This window comes from Ambystoma mexicanum, chromosome 11, assembly GCF_040938575.1.
Source record: "Ambystoma mexicanum isolate Mex_15411 chromosome 11, UKY_AmexF1_1, whole genome shotgun sequence".
NCBI classification, from domain to species: domain Eukaryota; kingdom Metazoa; phylum Chordata; class Amphibia; order Caudata; family Ambystomatidae; genus Ambystoma; species Ambystoma mexicanum.
Window position 1 is genome coordinate 1,028,243,837 of NC_090934.1, and position 20,327 is coordinate 1,028,264,163.

The following is a 20,327-nucleotide window of genomic DNA, read 5'->3' on the forward strand; positions in this document are numbered from 1 at the left end:
TGGTCTAGTCTAGGGGTGGATGGGGGTCATGTATGTGTTTTTGGAGATGTTGCCGGTGGAATGTAAGTTGGAGGTGTTGGCACTGTTCAATGAGATCTGGGTGAGTGGGGCTATGCCTGAGTTGTGGAAGAGAGCGATTGTGGTGGCGATTCTGAAGGGAGGCAAGGTCCCTTCAGAGTGTAGGTCGTATAGGCTGATTGCGCTGACTGTTGTGCTGTGTAAGGTTGTGGAACGGATGGTGGCTGAGCGGTTGGGGTTTTATTTGGAGTCGAATGGGTGTTTGAGTGATTTTCAGAGTGGGTTCAGGTGGAATCGGTCAGTGGCTGATCCCTTAGTGAGGTTGGTGACTGGTGTGGAGGAGGCGTTGTGTGATGGGGAGTTAGTGGGGGTGTTCTTTTTGGATTTGGAGAAGGCGTATGACATGGTGTGGAGAAGTGGGTTGTTGGTGAGATTGTTGGGGATGGGTGTGAGGGGGAGGATGTTTCAGTGGATTAAGGCGTTTTTGGCTGATACAACCTTCCAGGTGAGATTGAGGGGGTGTTGTCTGAGGTTTGGAAGATGGAGAATGGGACGCCGCAGGGGAGTGTGATTAGTTTGATGTTGTTTAATGTGATGGTGGATGGGTTGATTCGGGCTGTGTCGGGTGGATTTCTTCGCGGATGATGTTGTGGTATGGGTAAGAGGGCGGAGTTTGTTGTTGGTGCAGAGTCGGCTGCAAGCTGTGATTGGGCGTATGGAAGAGTGTTGTGGGAAGTGGGGCTTTTTGTTGTCTGTGGATAAGTGTGAGTATGGTTTTTTGAGGAGGAGAGTGCAGCAGGAGTTGGACTTGGTTTTGCAAGGTGTGAGGGTGAAGAGCGTGGAGGAGATCTGGTATTGGGGTGATTTTGGATAGGAAGTTGAACTGGAATTTGCAGGTGGATGGTGTGGTGGATAAGTGTAAACGTAGGTTGAATTTATTGCGGGCGGTGTCTGGGGAAAGCGTGGGGTGCGCAGCAGAAGTGTTTACGAATGTTGTATAAGGGGTTGATTTTGAGTGTGTTGGATTTTGGATGTCAGGTAGCAGTGGGTTTCACGGCGAGTCAGAAGCTGCGGTTGGATAAGGTGCAGGCGAGGGCATTGAGGGTGTGTTCGGGAGTGATGAGGTCCTCTCCAGTGAATGCGGTTCAGGTGCTTGTGGGGGAGATGCCGTTGGGGTTGAGGAAGGATGCGTTAAATATGAGGTGGTGGGTGAAGAGTGTGGCTCACCCGGTACGTGAATGTTTGCAGTATAATTGGAGGTTTGATTATTATAGGGACCGGTGGAGGAAGAAGGGGGGCACTTTGGGGTTTCACATGTGGGAGAAGGGGTGCAGTGGGGTGTAGGCGAGTTGTTGGCAGTGACGGGTACGGATTTGATGAGACTACCGATGTGGATGTTGGGGTCTCCAAAGGTATGTTTAGAGTTGGCGAGAATGGTGTCGAAGAAGCAGGGTTTGCGGGGTGAGATTAAGGCTTTGGATCAGGCATATGTGGCAGGGAAGGAGGGATGTAAGGTGTTCACGGACGGTTCGAAGGATCCTGTGTCAGGGAGAGTGGGTATAGCGTTTTATCTGGAAGGCACTGGGGAGTATAAGGTGGGGCGTCTGACGAATGACTTGTCGATTTGTACGGCTGAGCTGGTGGCAATTGCGCTGGCGATTGATAGGGTGTGCGAGTTGTGGTTTGAAAAGGTGGTGGTGTTTTCGGATTCAATGAGTGGGTTGCAGGCGATTGTGGCAGGGGATGGTGATAGAAAGGATGTGATTTTGGCCATCAGGAGGAAGATTGATCGGTGTGTGTGTGGGGGGATGGATTTGGAGTTGGTGTGGGTCCCCAATCACAGTGGCATTTTGGGTAATGAGTTGGTGGATCTGGCGGCGGGCGCTGGTATGAGGAGGGGAGTGGTTGATATGAGGTTGCCTTTGAGTGTGGATGAGGTGAAGGCTGTGGTGAGGCGGGTTATGATGAGTGGCAAGAGAGGTGGGTGAGTGGGGTGAAGGGCAGGTGGATGTTTGGTGTCCGTGGGAAAGTGTCAGTGAAGGTGGATGCGGGGAATCTGAAATGGAGGAGGTGATGCTGAATCGGTTGAGGATAGGGCATGTGGGGCTGAATGACTGTCTGTTTCGAGTGGAGAAGCGTGAGTCGAGGGACTGTGTGGTGTGTGGGGTGCCTGAGACTGTGGAACATTTTTTGCTTACGTGTGAGAGGCATGTTGAGGAGAGAGAGTTGATGAGGGTTCGGTTGTCTGCGCTGGGGTGTGGCTGAGATGAGTGGGAAGGCTTTGCTGGGAGGTGGCGGGGTGAGAGGCAGGGAGAGGAGCAGTGTGCTGCTGGATTTTGTGAGGCAGACGGGGCAGTGGGAGGAGTTGAGAATGAGGGATGTGTGTTGATTGGTGGGTTAGGTGCACATCATCCTTTTTGGATGGGGAAGCACCTGCGTGGGTCTGCCCACGCATTCGTTAATTAGAAGAAGAATAATAATAATCATGGAGGAAGGTGTACTCTATGCTTGTACAGGCAGGTTTTCTTTTTTTTGGTTGTTGTGTATTTATAAGGCGCTTATACATCTCTGGCCGTGTCTTGCACGCAGAAGGAATTTCAGGGCAGATGTTTTTTTTTCAAATTCGGCTGCCAGCAGCAAGTCGGATTATATGCCATCGTTTTTCATCCTTGTCTGCCCAACACGGCTTTCACAGTTACAACAATGAACTCACCCACTTGGAAATTAAGCCCCATTTCTATCCCATGTTTACCACAGCCGCATGCATGCTACCCTCAGATGTATTCCCTGCCACAGCCACACAAGGCTCTACCCACATGCCAAAAAGGTCAACTCACTTGTAGCTGCCATTAGAATATGAACAGAAAGTAAAACTGCATTATATGCAACCTGTATTCAAATAAAAAATATTAAATTTAATGCAGTTAATAAAAAAAAAAAGTGTAAGGATTATTTTTAGGTTTTTGAAGATCGGCTTACTGGCAAAGTTCAGGAGTTGTGAGAAGAGTCCAGGGCCTGAAACTTTGCTGACATGAATTGGCCTTTCAATGGGTCATAGAGGGCAGAAGCTAACGGCAAGTATGGGCCCATGTTTCACTGTATATAGCAGCGGCAATAGCAACAAACTGATTAAAAGCTTTAAACTAAGCATGGCTTTCAGGTGCTTCAAAAGACTGGTCAGGCAAGCATAGCATAGTGTTATTTTGCTGTTGCCACCTTCAATGAAGGCTTAGAGGCTCCTGGGGCTGGCTCACACGACATACGCTACAATCAGCAGTGGATCATCAGCCTAAGCAAGGGCTGACTCCGAGGCAGGGTGGATGGATGAATCGCACATGCACTCAGGCACGCGCGCAGGAGCAGTGCCGCAGCCCGCAACGAGCCCACAGCAGGAGACTCACTCAGCAAGTCGGCAGGTAGGGCGGGGGTGCCGGCGAGGATGTTAGGTTGGCTGCAGGTTTTCTCCCCCCATGAAAAACCTGGAGACTCCATGCTCTTCCCCAGAGAAGAGCGTAAAACACCGATTCTCTTGGTTAAACCCAGAGGTTAGGCCGGTATGATTGCAGGGAGATGTGCCTAACTTTACCACTCAGTGCTGCCAAGCAGTACATTGAGCTGTACCGGCCAGAGTCTGTACCACAAGATGTCTTTCTTGATCCTCGCCCCCTGGGGGCTTTTCTTCCTGTCTGTATAAGACAGTTATTTCATTTCCCTGCATTGTCTCACTGACTAGATGCCTGCGTGTTCATGTATACTATGCTAATATACAGAGAAAATGCAGATTGCCAGCAAGATGATAACAATTGAGTATGTTGCCTTAAAACTAGCCATACTGTAGGCTGAGTTCTTCAATCGGTGGGGCGCCCACCCTTGGCTGGGGTTGGGGGGTGTGATCCAGGATGGCGAAAAAAGAGAGAATACTTTTGTTTTGCCTCACTTAACTGTGCATGGTGAGCCACTGGTCCCCCATGCACATGCTCTGTCAATGCGGCGTGATGGGGGCATGGCCACGAAACAGAAAATAAATGCAGCCTGGACATGGCCTTTCCTGCATTTGGAATGCGTGTCCAGGCTCTCCCCCTGCCCTCCACACCACAGTTGGAGGGAATGACAGGAAGCAAGCGTTTCAGCCCATTCCCGGTCCCTCTGCTCCCCCCGCCCCCTGTGGTCCCACGACAGCGAATGCATGGGGAGAGGAGGCGAGCAGGGGGGCGGCATCACTGCAATGCTGGTCCCCCTGCATTGCAGTGATGCCGCCCCCCTCCCTCTGTGCCCCCACCTTGGGGGGGGGACTGGGTAGAGGAGGCGAGCGGGACGGAAGAACTCGTTACCGGTGTTGAATAATATCCGGCTCCCCCACCGGAGATTGTTGTGCTCCAGCAATCTGCCGTGGGGTAGCCAGATATCATACAACACAGCACCCCTGCTTTGGCTGTCCCTTTACCTCGTCACACCTCTGCTCCATTTGACGGCTCTGGCCGGGTCCGGGAGTCATCATCGGATGTCTGGCACAATCTCGGGACCGGCCTGCCTCAGCCATAAAAAGGGTTTACCAAGCCCTCAACTGCACCGAGGGAAGCTGGGGGCTCGGTGACCTAATATTTTCGGTGCTCCTTTCCTCAGCCGTCACTCGTGCATTTCCTGGTTCTATTTGCTCATCCCGTTTCTTTTCTTCTGTCCTGAAAGTGAAAGGGTTACCACAGGAATCAGTGGACCATGAACAACACTGGGTGGGGGGGGGTTCACTGTTGAAAGCCGGCATTGTCATGCTGGACACATTATTGGTGTTCAAATTAGCATTTTACACGTTCATAGGAAAAAGTTATTTCCAAACTCAAAAACACTACTGAAACTTGCATTCACTAGTTTTCTTGGAAGTGTTTTTTTTTTTTTTTTTTTTTTTTTTTTTTTTTGGTCGCAGCACCACACCAATACTCTGTAATTTATGTGCCCCTTGCTTTGTGTTTTATCACAGGTTATATTTATAAAGATGTTATGTTTATCAAACCGGTTAATCACAAATAAATGCTTCCGTTGTGCTGACGGTTATTAGGAAACTAAACTGGGTTCGTGGGTGCCAATTTTTTGCAAAAAGTCATTCAATTAACACGTTTTGCATATATATTTTTTTGTTTTGGTTAAATTTAACCTTAAACACATTAAAGGAAACAAGAACAATATATCAATACACATAATTATATTTAGCATACATAACGTCTCAGCAACAGTCTGTCAACCTGCTGAGCTACCCCGGTAGCCATCTACTATAGAGCAAGTCTATGCATCCCTTGATGTACTAAAATGGCTGCATTACCAACAGTACTTTAAATCACTTCCATGGCATTTGGTGCACCTAAAGTGGAATTAATGTATATCTTCCTGCTATGGGTGACAGGCCTTCGCCTGCATGGGGTACTATATGTTGCAGAGAAGCCGGTGGCCCTTGTGTCTGCCATGGCAGCTGCGGCAGTCTGCTGCTACTTCAGCGCTGTCACCAAACTGAAGTAAAAGCTAAATGGCTATTATTTGATGTTTCTGAAAGTTAGCTCGGTGGGTTAAGCACTACGGTATCACTACATATTATCCCCACCAAAAATATCGCCGTATATATGGTTGTCTGGAACGGCCATAGGTGATATTTTTTGGGGGGATCGTTTTGGGGGCTTTTGGTTGCAGGGGTGTCCCCCGCTCCTTTAGAAATGCAGGGATTGCGAGGGTGTCCCCCGCAGGTTCCATGCCTTAATGTCGCCGCACAAATATGGAGATATTTTTGTATGGCGATATTTTTCAGGGATATTAACACATGGAATCAGCACTACCGTGTCAGATTCTATGTTAGATATGTAGGTGAATGATTGGAATGCCAGCAGGCTGGACTTCTCAACTATTCAAGGCAGGGAATAGAAAGGGTAAAATATAACAAGCTGATGCTCTTTCTCTCGCTCTATCATTTGTTGTCTCTGTGACTGGGTACGAGTCACGTTTTCAGGTATTTGCTCTGACTGCTCTCTATTCTCTCTGACAGCTGGGGTGGACTGTGGCCTATAGGGAACTTTGGAGATTCACTGGTAGGACTCTGGACCCTAGGTCCCTTTTGTGTGCAGGGGGTAGTGTATTTTTTTATTGTACTTTTTCAATTGCAGGAACACAAATAGAACCAATCATCCCATTTAGAATAGCCAAGTCCACAGCAGCTGTGGCATCATAAAAAATCCTGACATCTGTAGTAGGACTTGCCAAAGGTATGAAAGCCTTTTTTGTTAATGACTATTTTGCTGTAGGTTATGGTGGGGCAATTTTAAAGGTATAGTTAGGAGTCACAATCAGGGATTTGAAACCTATTTTTGAAGCTGTTCTTTTCTTTTTGGGGCAGTACTGAAAGCTCACATCTTGTGTGAGAGTTGCATTTATAGTGAGCTGTGCACTCTCTCCTGGTTTCCCAGCGTTGGTTTGTGGTTACTAACTGTTGCCTAACACAGTGGTTACTAACTTGTTTTAACCCCTGCTCATCTAATTTTAATTTTGATGTCTCATGTAGACCCATGTATCCTTGATTGTTTGTTTTCATTGCAATAACATTGCTCCAAGCGTCAGTGTATCAACCTAACCACTTGTGTCCCAGCAAGAAAAATCCAATGAAGCACTTGACACAGTCCCCACAGGTAAGGATTCCTTTTCCATATGCTTGCGTAGAAGTGCTGAAGGTTTATACCAGCCCTATTCAATGTGCATCCAGGTGTGGGTTTCGCGGCTAATGTATAGCCTAGCCCAGGACCACACTTCAAAAGAATAATTCAAGCTAGGGCTTCACGATTTGAACAGGGAGTCTTCTGAGACTTGTATCAATGTGGTGTTTTTTTAAAATTTTATCCAACCAGTATTTCTGACACATTTTTGCGAGGGATTTTTACCCCAAGTTGTTCACGTGGTTCTTTTTGAGTATTTGCATGTGGTGTTTGCCGTTTAAAAAAATAAAATAATAAATGTAAATTTTTTTTTTAGGCATTTAAAAAATGTAAACTTGAAATGGTTTTTCAAAACTAACAGGATTTGCAATGTTTTCACAGATTCAGGCTCCTTTTTTAGACGGATAGGTTGGTACCAAGTGAAAAGATGTTTTTCACTTTACCGATGGGGCGGGGGGGAAAGGTCTATTTAGAAAGCAGTCTTTCTAAATCAAACTATCATACTTGTCAAACCCCTGCCGCGCACCAGTGCGTACAGGGGCTGACAGGCTTTGTGAGCCCCAGCGGAATCGTCGCAGGAGGAGAGGTGAGTTTTTTGGACTGTAAGGATGTGGGAGTGCATGTGGATATGTGTGGGGAGGAGGTGCGTGTTGATAATGGATGGTTATGGTGGGTTGGGAAATTGGGTGTTTGGGGCGGTTAAACCGCCCCCAATTATCGAGTGAATGAGCGGATGGGGAAGAAGGAGGGCAGTATGTGATATTTTCACATTTTAAATCCTACACAAAAACGGCTGGAAAAAATCCATCTTTTTTTTGTGTTCCGGCTTTAAAATGCAGAAATATTACATAGAACTGTATCGTTTCCTAGTGCCCAAAGATGGTAGGAATCTCAAACGAAAAGCAAAAGGAGAGGTGGAAACAGAAAAAAGAAATGCAAAAATGCGGATATATCTCTTATTTGGACTTTGGGTTCGCAGTTGCTTGAGAAGTTAAGCCGCAGTGTATGGTTTGTGACATTACATTAGCCTGAAGCCAAAACAATTAAGTCAGCATTTGGAAACAAAACATGCCGATTTAGCAAAAGAGACGAGGGATTTCTTTGTACAGCAGCTGCAAGGCATAAAAAAGCAAAAAGACACTGTTAAAATGTGGCCTCAGTACCTGCAAATGCTTTGGAAGCTTCTTACTACACCTGGGCAAAAACAAAAAGCCTTTTACAGGTGCTGAGAAAGTAATTCTCGCTGTGAACCGGGTAATGCTTGGTGACGGTGCAGCAGAGAAATGTAAAAGTATCCATATCAGTACAAAATTGATATCGCGCTTCAAACAGTCAGTTTGGCCTACAGTTGGATGAGGCCAGTGACATTTCAAAAGAAACACATTTGATTGCTTATGTGAGCTACTGCCATGGAAAATAAATTTTGGAGGATTTCTTATCTTGTAAACCAATTATGGCGGAGCAACTGCATCTGTAGTCTTGAACATAGTTAACTACTTCCTAAGTAAAAGAAGAGCCTCTGTGTGATTCACATTGGCTTGTACTCTTAGCTTACTATAGCAACATCTTTGAAAAGCTACATTTTCTAAACTTCTCCCTGCAAGGCACAGAAACCACATCATTGGCTATGAATGCAAAAATATCAGCATTCAAGAAGAAGCTGGAGCTTTGGAGTAGGAGGGTTGATGTCGGCATTACTGTTTCCATTATTAGCAGATGTTCCTGAGGAGATGGAGTATGATCTTTCATGTGTTGCTGAACTAATAGGAAACCATCTCAGAACCAGTCTCCAAGTACTTTCCAGAGGACAATTGTAACATCAATGGCTGGGGGGTTCAGCCTTTCCTAGCAGACATAGGGGCCCACCTCACAGAGGAACTAATGGAGCTTCAAAGTGACTGCCTGCTGGAGAGCCAATTAAAATAATTGTCTTTGGGCAAAATGCAGAGTTTCCAACTTTATCGAAATGTCCAGTCAGTGTACTGTTACCTTTCAGAACCTTGTACCGTGGCGAGATTGGATTCTTAGCACTTGCAGCCCTAAATATTAAATATTGTCAAAGCTGGAACAACCCAATAGTGACTGGCTGACTGCTGAAAGACAGGCCCACCCTTAACACAAGTTCTCCAGTATGCCACTGTCCAATCTGCAAGTGACTGCATTGATAGTAATCTTAAAGTTGTTGTCCTTAAGAAACAAATTGTTACGTATCAAACATTACTGTTGGAAATAAATATCCAACGGTACTTTTAGTCAAGACCTCTGTAGCAAAGAATTCGGAATGCTGTGTTTACACATATTTGCCCTCTAGTCTAGTTTGGGTTATTGCAAGCAATGATTTTGAAAGAATTTAGTGTTTGGCACCCACACCTCCATTTGGGGCATTATTTTACACCAGCACGCAATAACCGTTCACAACCGATAAACATTTTGGAGTCCATGTGTATAGGGGGGCCCAAGCAAGGTACATTTTTCTTAGGGGAGCTTGGGGTCAAAAAAGTTTGAAAACCACTACTGTAGAGTGACTTTCTAGTTATCAAGAAACATTTTTATTTTTTTATTTTAAAAAGGCGAAAAACCTTATTGCCATCTTGCTGGCACCGTTAAGTTAACATATATTTTGATTGCTAGCCTGGAAGACCACTTGGGCCCTCCCCGGTGCCTAGGAGATGGTGCACATGCGTGTTTGAATGGTGGAAGCTTAATGTACTAAACAAACCTTTGCAAAATCCCCAGTTGCTTTTTTACTTTTTAAAGTGGTCCATTATCGACGTGCTTGCGGTGGCCTTGTGTGCAAATTGCTATGTGTACCGTACGATGCAAATACAACCCGTACACATGACCGCACTTTTAGGGGGTATGAGAAAATCATTCCAGTGCTGTACTGTGAAGGAAAGAGTCACACGGGCCCAGCGCAAGATTTGACTTGGTCGTCTGCTTAAGAACATTGCAGTGTTGCGTAGGCCCTGTGAGAATGTGTCTATTGTATATAAAGGGCACTGTGGCACTATGCTTGTAATTTTCAGTAAGTTTCCCAGATAGCTGCATACCAGTGCACAGACGCCCGCTGGCATGGTTTTCCCTTGTGTGGGAATTGTTGATGTGTGTGAAGCGTGTGTGACTTTCGCAGCATCTTCAATATTGCTTAATTCGGAAGCAGGGTGCCAAGTGGCAACATTTTGTTTGGCTGGCATGAAGGCTGGCTACGTTTTGAAGTGTGTGGTAGACTGTTTGAGCCGCCGTGTGGTACAGGGTGTGCTGCACACAGCGCCAGGTGTAGTCCAAGTCCGGGGATGGATGAAGTGCTCTGATGAATGCGTTCATTGCTACCAGCCTTACTGCTTCAGGTGGCACAGGGCGCTTTGGGCTTTACTTTACAAAAGCTCCAAATTTAGATTTGCTGTTGTGATTTCTGCGCACAGAGAATGGTTGCAGATATTAGCCACCCAAGCTCTCATTAAGAAGGGAGAAAAAAGGCTCCTCTAACCAAAAGTGGACAGATGCCCCCTCTAAACAAAAGTGGACAGATGCTCCCCCATCTATTTATTTCTCTTAACATTGCTCACAACCTGCTCATTGCTTTGATACCAGCCAACAAAAAAAAGTGGCATCCATTAATTGTCCAGCAACTGAATTTGCATTAAAGGAGAGTCCCGACCGCACTGCCCCCCCCTCGTCCCCCGTTCCATCTTGTTCAAGCTGGGGAAGAATGTTTACAGTATGCATCAGTTTGAAGATGGGGAAGATTGTTTACAGTATGCATCAGTTTGAGATTTGTGTAATGTGAAAAGAGTACAGGACAGTTGCTCTGTTCTCAAGTTAAGTTCAAGGTCAAAGCACCCCTAAAGAGGTTCTGTAAAGCTGTCCCCCCCCCCCCCCCATAAAAAGCAAACTGTCTGGCATTCAAAGACTGTAATTTTGTATTGTAATGCTTTTGAATATAATTTTTTTACTGCTGCAAGTTACGGATGATATACCTGTGAGGCAGAGCTGTTGTATTGCTTTTACACCATTTATTTTAAAGAACATATAGAGAGCTTGTTTACCCCAGTTTTCCATTGCCTTTTCAGTTCACAGTAGGGCTAGTTCTGCCAGCCTTTGGGCGCGTGGGACAGTGTTCTAATTCCCTCCATGACTCGTGCTCTCCTCCATCTACGTTTAGTTTATGTTCAACACTTTGGGGAAATCGCTACTTGATTTAATATATACAAATGTAAGTTTCAGGGACTCGGGATTATTGCATGTTCTAGTTATACTTATGTCACATTCTCTAAATTGGTTGGTGAGGTTCCCGGAGGGTTTTTATTGGCCCTTCAATGCGGTTTGATTTTTCCAACCATTGCACCTCAGCAGTTAATTGAAGATAGTTTGCCTGTAAACTTAAATTATTTATTGAATGCTTGCCAGGCCTTGTGATCACTATCATTAATTTAGAAAATATCTTTTTTGATCATTGTTAATGATGATCTGGGGTGAATGCTTTTTATGGTGCTGGTTGTTTTTTTATTTTTTGTCTCTAATGATGGGACCAGTTAATTCTTGTTAAATGTTGTGGAGCTATTTTCTTGCTTTTCCGTATATTTCAGCAGCCTTGTGAATCGGAGGACTGGCGCGGTAGCAGGGGTTTTCTGACCTGGGCGTGAAAGGAGTGCTATTAATTGCTTTGCTGTTTTAAAGTGGGAGATCACTGTATTCCCTTAAGGTAGTGGTCTTGAAACATTGTTATGCTGATTTCCCCACCCCCCACCCACCCCAGCCGCCCCTGAGTAAAAATATAGTTTCTGGGCACCTGTCCCCCCACCCCCATGCTTCACCATAATCCTTTAAGCCCCTCACTGCTGGGCATCCTTCAGGCCCCCCATTTTGAAGACCACTGCCTTAAGGCACCCTAGCTGGTCAGCATAGAGAAGCACCCTTTTCGTGGGTGGGGATTCCTTCCCTTCCCCTTTCTAGTTCCACACAATGACTGATCAGTCCGATCGCTTTTAAACCGTCGCCAAGTAGAGGATAAATGCTCCAACTGGATGCCCCTCTCTAGCTTTAACGTTGTTGCTGCTCCAATGCCCCCACAATGTTCCACATGAATAGGTCCATGTCTTCCTCAGATAGGTGCACCCGACCCTCTAAGTAATACGCTATCTATGTGTATCAGGCCATGGCAAATATGAGAAACCATGCCTCTGTAAAATGCACCCATGGTTTGGTTTACTTTTTTTGCAGGATTTTTTTGACTGCTCATGAGCGCTGTCTAGTTCAGATGTAGTGCAATGCTTATGGGGGCGGGGTGGGAGACTTGTGACCCTTTTGGAGGATAGTACCTGGCTCATATTAGCAAAAGCCTGCCTGCTAAAGTGTAATATTTAATTTTTGTTTTCTCCCCCATTAAAGATCACTTTGGTCATGTGTTCTGTCCCTGCATACCCTCCTATTTCCGGTCCCTATCATTTCCTGTACATGTTGCTGACTGCAAGCTGGGACTCCCTATAGTTGATATTTACATTTTAAGAAACTGAAACGGGTGCTTGTCTTTTAAAGGACACACACAAAATAACTCTGCCGAATTTTAGGTACAAGAGCTCTGCAGTTAGGAACATATTGCCTCTCCACAACACCCACCTCTATTTGTATTGGCGCCCTTATGCATCTAGTTGAAGCCACAATGGGTGAAAGTCTTGGAGGAAGTTACCAAGCACCAAGAGATGCTTCACTCACAAAAAGGGGCACATCCGGCAGGAACATCCATAGCAAGCCCACTATAAATTAATGGTTTTGAGTACAGACACGTTTCACAAATACTTGGAGCATATATTTCACAAATATTTCTTCTTTTAGGTAATAACTGAAATCATGGCACTCTTTAATGTGTTTTTCTTTGATTTCCGACAATTCTGTGTATTTGAAAGGCTGGGGAATTTGAACCTTTGGCAATCCCTTAGGAAGTTAATTGTAAATGGCTGATAGAGGGTATTGAGGAAAGTAGAAAAGAAATATGTGAAGAAGGATTTCAAGGCAGTAGTGACTTTCCAGTTAGTAGGTAAGCAATGTATTTTTTTATTTGTTCATCTATTTGATGTTTGGCGGAGGAGGGTACATCTGACGTCCCTACGCAGAGGCATTCCCTTTTTTCACACATAGAGATTAGAGCTGTACAAGCATCTCTTTCCTCTAGAGTAACTCTCTAAAGTATAGATGGTCTACATGATTTCTCTTGTTATTGGCAAAGCGGTATGGGTTGAACGCCCTCTCGGACCATAGTCCAGGTCAGAGTATGTGTGCAGCTAGACTGAGTTGTGGATAGCTGCATGGTGAGGGAGGGAAAGTGCCAAAGAGCGCAAGAATAAGCAAAAATGAAATCAAGGGGATGCAGTTACTTACCCCAGTGTACAGCTCAAGCAAAAAGTGTGTTGTATTTTGATAGTCCCGTTATGATAGTCACATTTGGAAGTTTTAACTTGCCTTTTTCATATCCGTAGCCCAGAAACAGTGTATCAAGACACAGAAAACATTTGATGGAAAAATTAAACCTATTGTGATGCAGAGGGACTAATTGAGGCTTTAAAAAGAAAGGTAGAGGAGAGAAAGCAGCTACTGGTGGCATCAGGTAAGCACTGGAAAACAAGTGTTGCGTGAACTACGAAGATGCAGTGAAAAAAACAAAAAGAGAATTACATTGTAAAAGCTGATGGGTGGCAACTGACTATTCCCCAAGGTATTAATGGCTGTTCACAGTTATGGGCACAAAAGCAGTAAAACATAGTCTTTAGGCAGGGATGGCTAGTGTTCTTCGTTCCGCCTACATTCCTTCCTCAGAACCCACCTCTGTTACTTCACCTGGACAATTGAAAGACTCAGCAGTAAATGTCTCTTTGTAATGTTGAAGTTCCCAAAGATGTAGCTGTGCAGCAACTACAAAATATTGGACTATACAGTAAGTCATTTGTCTGCTACAAAAGTTTTGTTGGACAGATCTAATTTGACAAGCTCAACTCTATCACCACGTCTTGTCAACAGTGTGTCCTTGTTACAGCATGAAGGTCATGCCTGTTTGGACAGTGAAGTGACACATCCACGTTCCCACAAAGCTGCTCAATCATTCAGATTACAGTCTTTAAAAACAATGGAACTGCAACGTCCCCACAACCGAGTTTGGTTGCTACGTCAGCCCCTGCTACTAATCGACAACGTTATTGGAGCTCACACGCTGCTCTGTGAAATTGAAGATGCAAGTGCTCTTGTGTGTAGAACTATATAGTTTATCTGGTATATATGTAGGTTGGTGCCACCTTGTAAATTGTTCATATTTTTGTGCTATTATCTATGATTTCTGTTGGGGGTCAGCTAGTGCTGTCTTGGGTGTGGTGAATGGTCCAACTAATTGTTAGCTGTTCATAGTGATATTGGGTGAAGTAATTGGCAGTCTGTCATGCAGCTATACCTTTAACAGATTCTGTTTAGGACACAAAGTGTGTATGTTAGTGCAGTGATCTGTAACTGTGGGAATTTATTGGGTGTGATGCCATGTTAGCTAGAGTTGAGAACTGAATTGAGGGAGTTTACAGGTTGGTTTGTAACATTGTGGGATGGATTTGTAGTTTTGTATACTAATGTATCAGCTAATTTAGTAAACGACATTTGAGTGCTTTAGCAAAGATGGAAAGTGACGGCTGCAAATTCTCTTGAGGTTTTCCAGTACACTATCCATATGTCTAACTAGACTCACCCTAAAGTAATACCACCCGTCTCACACACAAGGTATCAAAACCCTTTTCCTAAAAGGTTTGGAAGCAACACGGTATTGCTCGCCCAGAGTGCACGGACAGTCATTAATCACCAGTGCAATTACGGAGCCAATACTTTAAACGCAGGTAGACAACGCAATGACTTAGAACCACACACACTCTTAGAAAATAATGAGCACTTATACGGCTATTTATTCAAAGCTTGGAAGCAACAAGTGATAAAACAGAAATAAATCACAGAAGAAACAGACAATTCAGAAGAAAATACATCACAGTAGGCGTAACTGAATCCCTCATCTCGCCCCGATAACAGCCAGGCCGAGAGCACAACAGCCCAAAGGTATGCCGGACGGAAGCGCCCCCCCCTCCGACTGAGGTCCCGTCTGACCGTTATGGGGTTCTGCATATATGCACTCCTCAAAAAGGGGTGGCAATTTCTCGAATCTGGCAACACACTTGGGCATTGATGGGCAGCCATTGGTTACCAGCTGGGTCAACCGACAGTAATCTCAAGGAACAAAGTGCTTCCCTCCTCTAAAAACAAGCGCCACGGAAAACAGTCCCATAACTCATAACAAGACATAACAAAGCCAGCTTTCCCAGCAGAATGTCCTTGACTGCATACCAGGTTTGGAAAGCATGTTTTCGTCAGCATAGTAAATCCAGCTCTCAGCAAAATGATTACAGCTTTTCACTGCGGCATGAAGTAAATATCCATTATGGCTCTGACTGCTCCCAGAATACACTGCGCACCAGCGCCATGTTTTAGCTCAAGCATAACAAACACCTCCTGAAGTTGTCTGCAATAATCCTTCACAATTCCAACCCCACCCTAAAGTTGTCATGGGATCATCCTGGAGTAATCCCCCACCCATCCTGAAGTTGTCATGGGGGTCATCTCGGAATAATACAAGATCATCACTGAAAGTAATCAGAACTCATCCTGGAGTAGTTTCTGTGATAACTCTAGAGTCATCTCATTTAAATATTTTGCCCTATACACATACTTCAGGATGGTTTCGGATGATCTCCCTGAACTAGCCATGGATGACTCCAGAATGATTCCAGGAAGATCTTCCTTTTTGATTTGGGAGGACAACTTCCTGTCCTGTGCTGGATGCCTGGAGTCCCATCCACCCAGTGCCTGGCACCTCAAGGACTGTGTGCCACGTAGCCAACCAGTCTCCCTCACCCAACAGGACTCCCCAGACAGATTGTACCTCTTCCCCGCAATCATGGGGAGGGTACACACATGGTTCAGCAACAGTGCCCCTCATTTTGCTATAACGGTTTATATAATGTCATGTTTATTCTTGGATTTATGTTCTTTCACATCATCTCGTTATAAGAGTGTTATTTATTAGTTGTATACTATAGAAATCATATCATTTACTGATTCGGACTCCTCCCCTAACTCTGCCCCACTGCTCAGGTCACCCCCCGCCCCCCTCAAAACACACTTAAAGTGTGTTCCCAGAGTAAGCTTCCATCACCCACCTCCCCCACCCCATTACTAACACCAGGACTGGGCACACAGGGAATTCTCCCAATCATTTTGACTTTGGGTAGATGCAAACGCGCATGTTTTACTCACGGATGTCTTTGATGGGACAATACTTTCCTAAACGGTGTAGTGAAGGGGTGTTCAGAATTCCCCCAAGGCACATCCCTTCGCATGTACGACATCTTCAAACTTTGTCAGTTCTGACACGGATGAGCTTGTCGGTACTGTGAAACCGGTGTGCTCTGGTTATATGCATAATACAATGAATAAACGTACCAGCATTCTAAAGGAGCATAATAAATAAGAGGTGCAGTGCATTCATGGTAGTTTTTAGTTCCCATTCTAGAAACGGACCATAGGAACGTCGTTTTAGATGCCCAATGTGGTCTTAGCTGGCGGTATAAGGAAGTGTCTGCAAGACACCAGATGTGCTCCTGGTCTACCTGCCTACATTTGAAAATAAATCAAAACCCTGAGATTTATGCCCTGCCAATAGCAACACAAGACTCCGCCCACATGTCAAAAAAGCAAACCATATTGATTGTGTGATCGGTTATGTGCTTATAACTGCATCAAATTAAACTGCCCTCAAAAATTGTATTTACCATTTTTACAGTGCCCGTTTCCATTTGGAAACTTTACACTATTCCAGATGCGGCCAACCACGTGTAGAGAAAATATTATCCCTCCTAAACTCATACTAGAACATAAAGACTGTTCGCTCCATTTCTCACAAGGTTCGTGAACGCATCTTTTAGAGAAGGAAGGATCCCTCAATCCATTAAGACAGTATTGGTTACAACATTGCCAAAAAAATAACCTTGGAGCTATCACCAATTGCAATAATCCTTGACAAATCTGCATACTTGCAATTTCAATCATTTGTAGAAGCAAACGCCATCCTTCACAGTAGACAATCTGGCTTTCTTCCCGGTTACAGTACAGAGGTAGCATTGGTGGATCTGCAATCTAATATGCAGAAAACCATTGAGGAGGGACAAGTGGGACTGCTGGCCCTGATCGATTTGTCAGGAGCCTTTGATCTGGTGGACCACGACCTCCTCCTACACTGTCTAGGTCAGCTTGGGCACTGTTCTGAGAAGTTGGTAAAATGGTTCCACTCCTTTCTATCTGATCGCGAATCCGGATTCAGTGGGCGCCAGCATGCTCGCCTACAGCCCTGATCTAAGTCTATCACCCATCCTATTCAATCTCTACATCCGTCCTCTATGCGCACTTCTGGATGCCCTGGGCATCTTCTTTACCAACTACGCCGATGACACTCAGCTAGTCATGCAAAACAAAGGGGGGGGGTCTGGGAATCTCTCTACCAGCACAAACACAGCCCAATGACCTGTTCTTGGGTGAATAACCCCTGGGAGAGACTCTACCAAGTCTTTAGCTTACTGTCCCTTTCACAGAGAAGAAATTTCCCCCGCATATCAGCCTTTGTCCTGCCCAGGGGCTGTCCAGCGCCGAAATGCTAGGCAATTCTCCTCTGAGCAAGAGTACCATCAGTAACCCCATAAACGTGTTTCAGCCTTGTTGGGCATCATCAGTGAGGTGAAGCTGAGCCTCTCTAAGCACAGTGAGCAAGGGGTCCACGTCTGGATCGCCCTGTTAACTTAGGCTGAAACACAAAGTTAATTTATGCAAAACAAAGGGGGGTCTGGGAATCTCTCTACCAGCACAAACACAGCCCAATGACCCGTTCTTGGGTGAATAACCCCTGGGATAAACTCTACCAAGTCTTTAGCTCACTGTCCCTTTCACAGAGAAGACATTTCGTTCAGAGGAGTATTGCCTAGCATTTCGGTGCTGGACTGCCCCACGGCAGGACAAAGACTGATCTGTTTGGGATATTTCTTCTCTGTGAAAGATAGTGAGCTAAAGACTTTGGGTAGGTCTCTCGTAACCAGGACTAATGTCTGGCAGAGAGACTCCCAGGACCCCCCTCCCGCCCCTTGTCACTCAGCTAGTCATGCCAGTTACTGGTGACTATGTCTCAGACTATTCAACCCTATGTAACCCTTGGGTTTGGCCAAGACCAGGATATGTAAACCATTATACATTTAAAAAAAAAAAAGAATGAAATCTGTTCTGTCATGTTATTATGACCATACTGTGTAAATTGCACTGTTCTGGACGTGTGTTTGCTGTATTCCTGTTGTGGCTAGGACAAGCTGGATGTCTGTTCTTCGGTGTGTGGCACTCTAATATACGGATCTGACATCTTCCGGAAACAGTCTCAGACTTGGAATTAAAGGATACTGTAATACATATCTTCGCAGACTTAATTGCAGGTGAGGACGCTATCAATATTCCACTTGATCAGGTACATAGAATGGGCCCGAAAAGAACAGATCCTGGTGCACGCCCCTGGGATGTCCTGGTAGCTTGCACACTATATTCACAAAAGGAACATATACTCAGGAGGCACATGCATCGACCCCAATCCCCTACAATGGGAGTGAAATTCAAAGTTATCAAGATCTCTCGCAGACGACCCTTGAAAAACGCAGGGAGATGCTGCTGGTGGTAAACACATTACAGTCCAGAGTAATTAAACATAAATGGACATTTCCTTTTGGTTTGGTTTGCTCTTTGGATGGCCGACAACATTTCTTTCTCGCGAATCTGGCATTGCCCTACTGCAAGTTGAAGAGGATTCTTCTACGGGCCCATCAGAGGCTACTAATGGTTGCGCTGCTCAGCAACCCAACCACAGGGAATGGTCAACTTTAGCTCAACAAGGAAGGGAAAAAAGGGCCAAGCATCAAGAGGAATGGAAGGCACGTCTTAGTGGGCCTAACCCAAAAACATTGGCTTAATGCAGTGGGCGGCAGTCTGCAATGAACTAATAAAGAAAAAAAAGGACCCTTTGAAGCTAGCAGTGATTGAGCCCACCATCTTGGAATGTATCTGTTCAGGTAACATATGGGGGTTTTAGGATGCCCCGTACGTTGTCCTGGGGATAAAGACGACTCACAGCTAGGGCTCGCACCCTGAGGTACGCTAGGTAATGTGGATCACACCAAGGGGACATTGTTTATGGAGGGTGCTGGGGCAAGTTGGGCTTAGGGGGGGAAACTGGGCAGGGGGCGGGAAGGCAAGGGAGGGCAGAGGGATTCCGTAATGCATGGTTAGTAGGAGTAGTATCAGTCATGCAAGAGTCTGAACAATATTTCGGCATCATGGTATATTTATATGTATTAGGCTAATTCAAATGTTTAACCTTAAATATCAGGGGCCTTAACACACCAGTGAAACTCGGAAAACTTGAGGCCTTCCTGGGGTGTTATACCAACCCGGCCTGGTGGAGTACCAGGAGACCCACATTTGTGTGGCAGATACATATAAAATGCGGTTACGACACTTCTTGGTCATGCTGCAAGCGAATGCACCAGAGAAGGTGGCTGGGGTTCTTATAGCAATAGGGTCTACACTCCATTTAAAAATGATCTGTCCTAAGGCCCATAAAGAGTGTTATTTGTTTGCAATTTTTGCACTGGGCCCCAGGAAATTAACAGTGGCTTCAATGTATGCCCCTAATACATGCCAAGAGGGCTTTTTAAGTCGACCCTCACAAATTTGGAATCCTTTCATGAGGGAGAATGTGACAAGGCACTGGAAAAGAAGGAAGATCAGAGCCAGGACAAGTTCTCTAGCAAGAAGCCAATCAGATCTTGGGGGATGAGGTCATAATGGAGGGAGGCTACAACCTGGGAGAGACAAACAATTGGACGAATGGTAATGCTCTAGAACAAGAAAGATTCCAAAGATGTCATACTGATACAGGTCTCTGGTGTTTGTCTTTTGAATTAGAGAGAAGTGTTGGAGGAGGGCTCGGGGCCTGAGGAGGAGGTGGCCTATGAGTGGGCCTATTGACGTCCGGCCATAAGGAAACAGTAGTCAAAGTTGCACCTGTTGTGCCTTATCCTGTTATAACCCGTTTATAGAGACTTACTAAGACATTTATCCCCAAAGAAGAAGTTAGCCGTGAGAGAGTTGCTGCTGACGGCCCTAACGGCACTTGAGACCCAGCTGGAGGCGTCTATCATCCGGAAACTAAGGTGAGCGTCGAGTGAATGAGAGGAAGACTGAATGAACATAGAGGCAGAGGACCGTGCTAACAGTTGTCCAGGAAGCCTTCCCAACAAGGAGAGGGACTGGGCCAAGGAGGCTGGAGTACAACCAACACCAGTGAGGGTGTGAGCTGGAGACCTTGTTACATTCACAAAGCGCTGGTCCCTTTGGTCTAGAAGCCGGCTCTGTGGCTCCATTCGGAAAAGTACCTTCAAGATGGTGGATCACAGTACGGACGATTCCACTATCACCGTTCCAGTCCTCTCACGTTCGCCAGAGGTACGGCGTACCGCT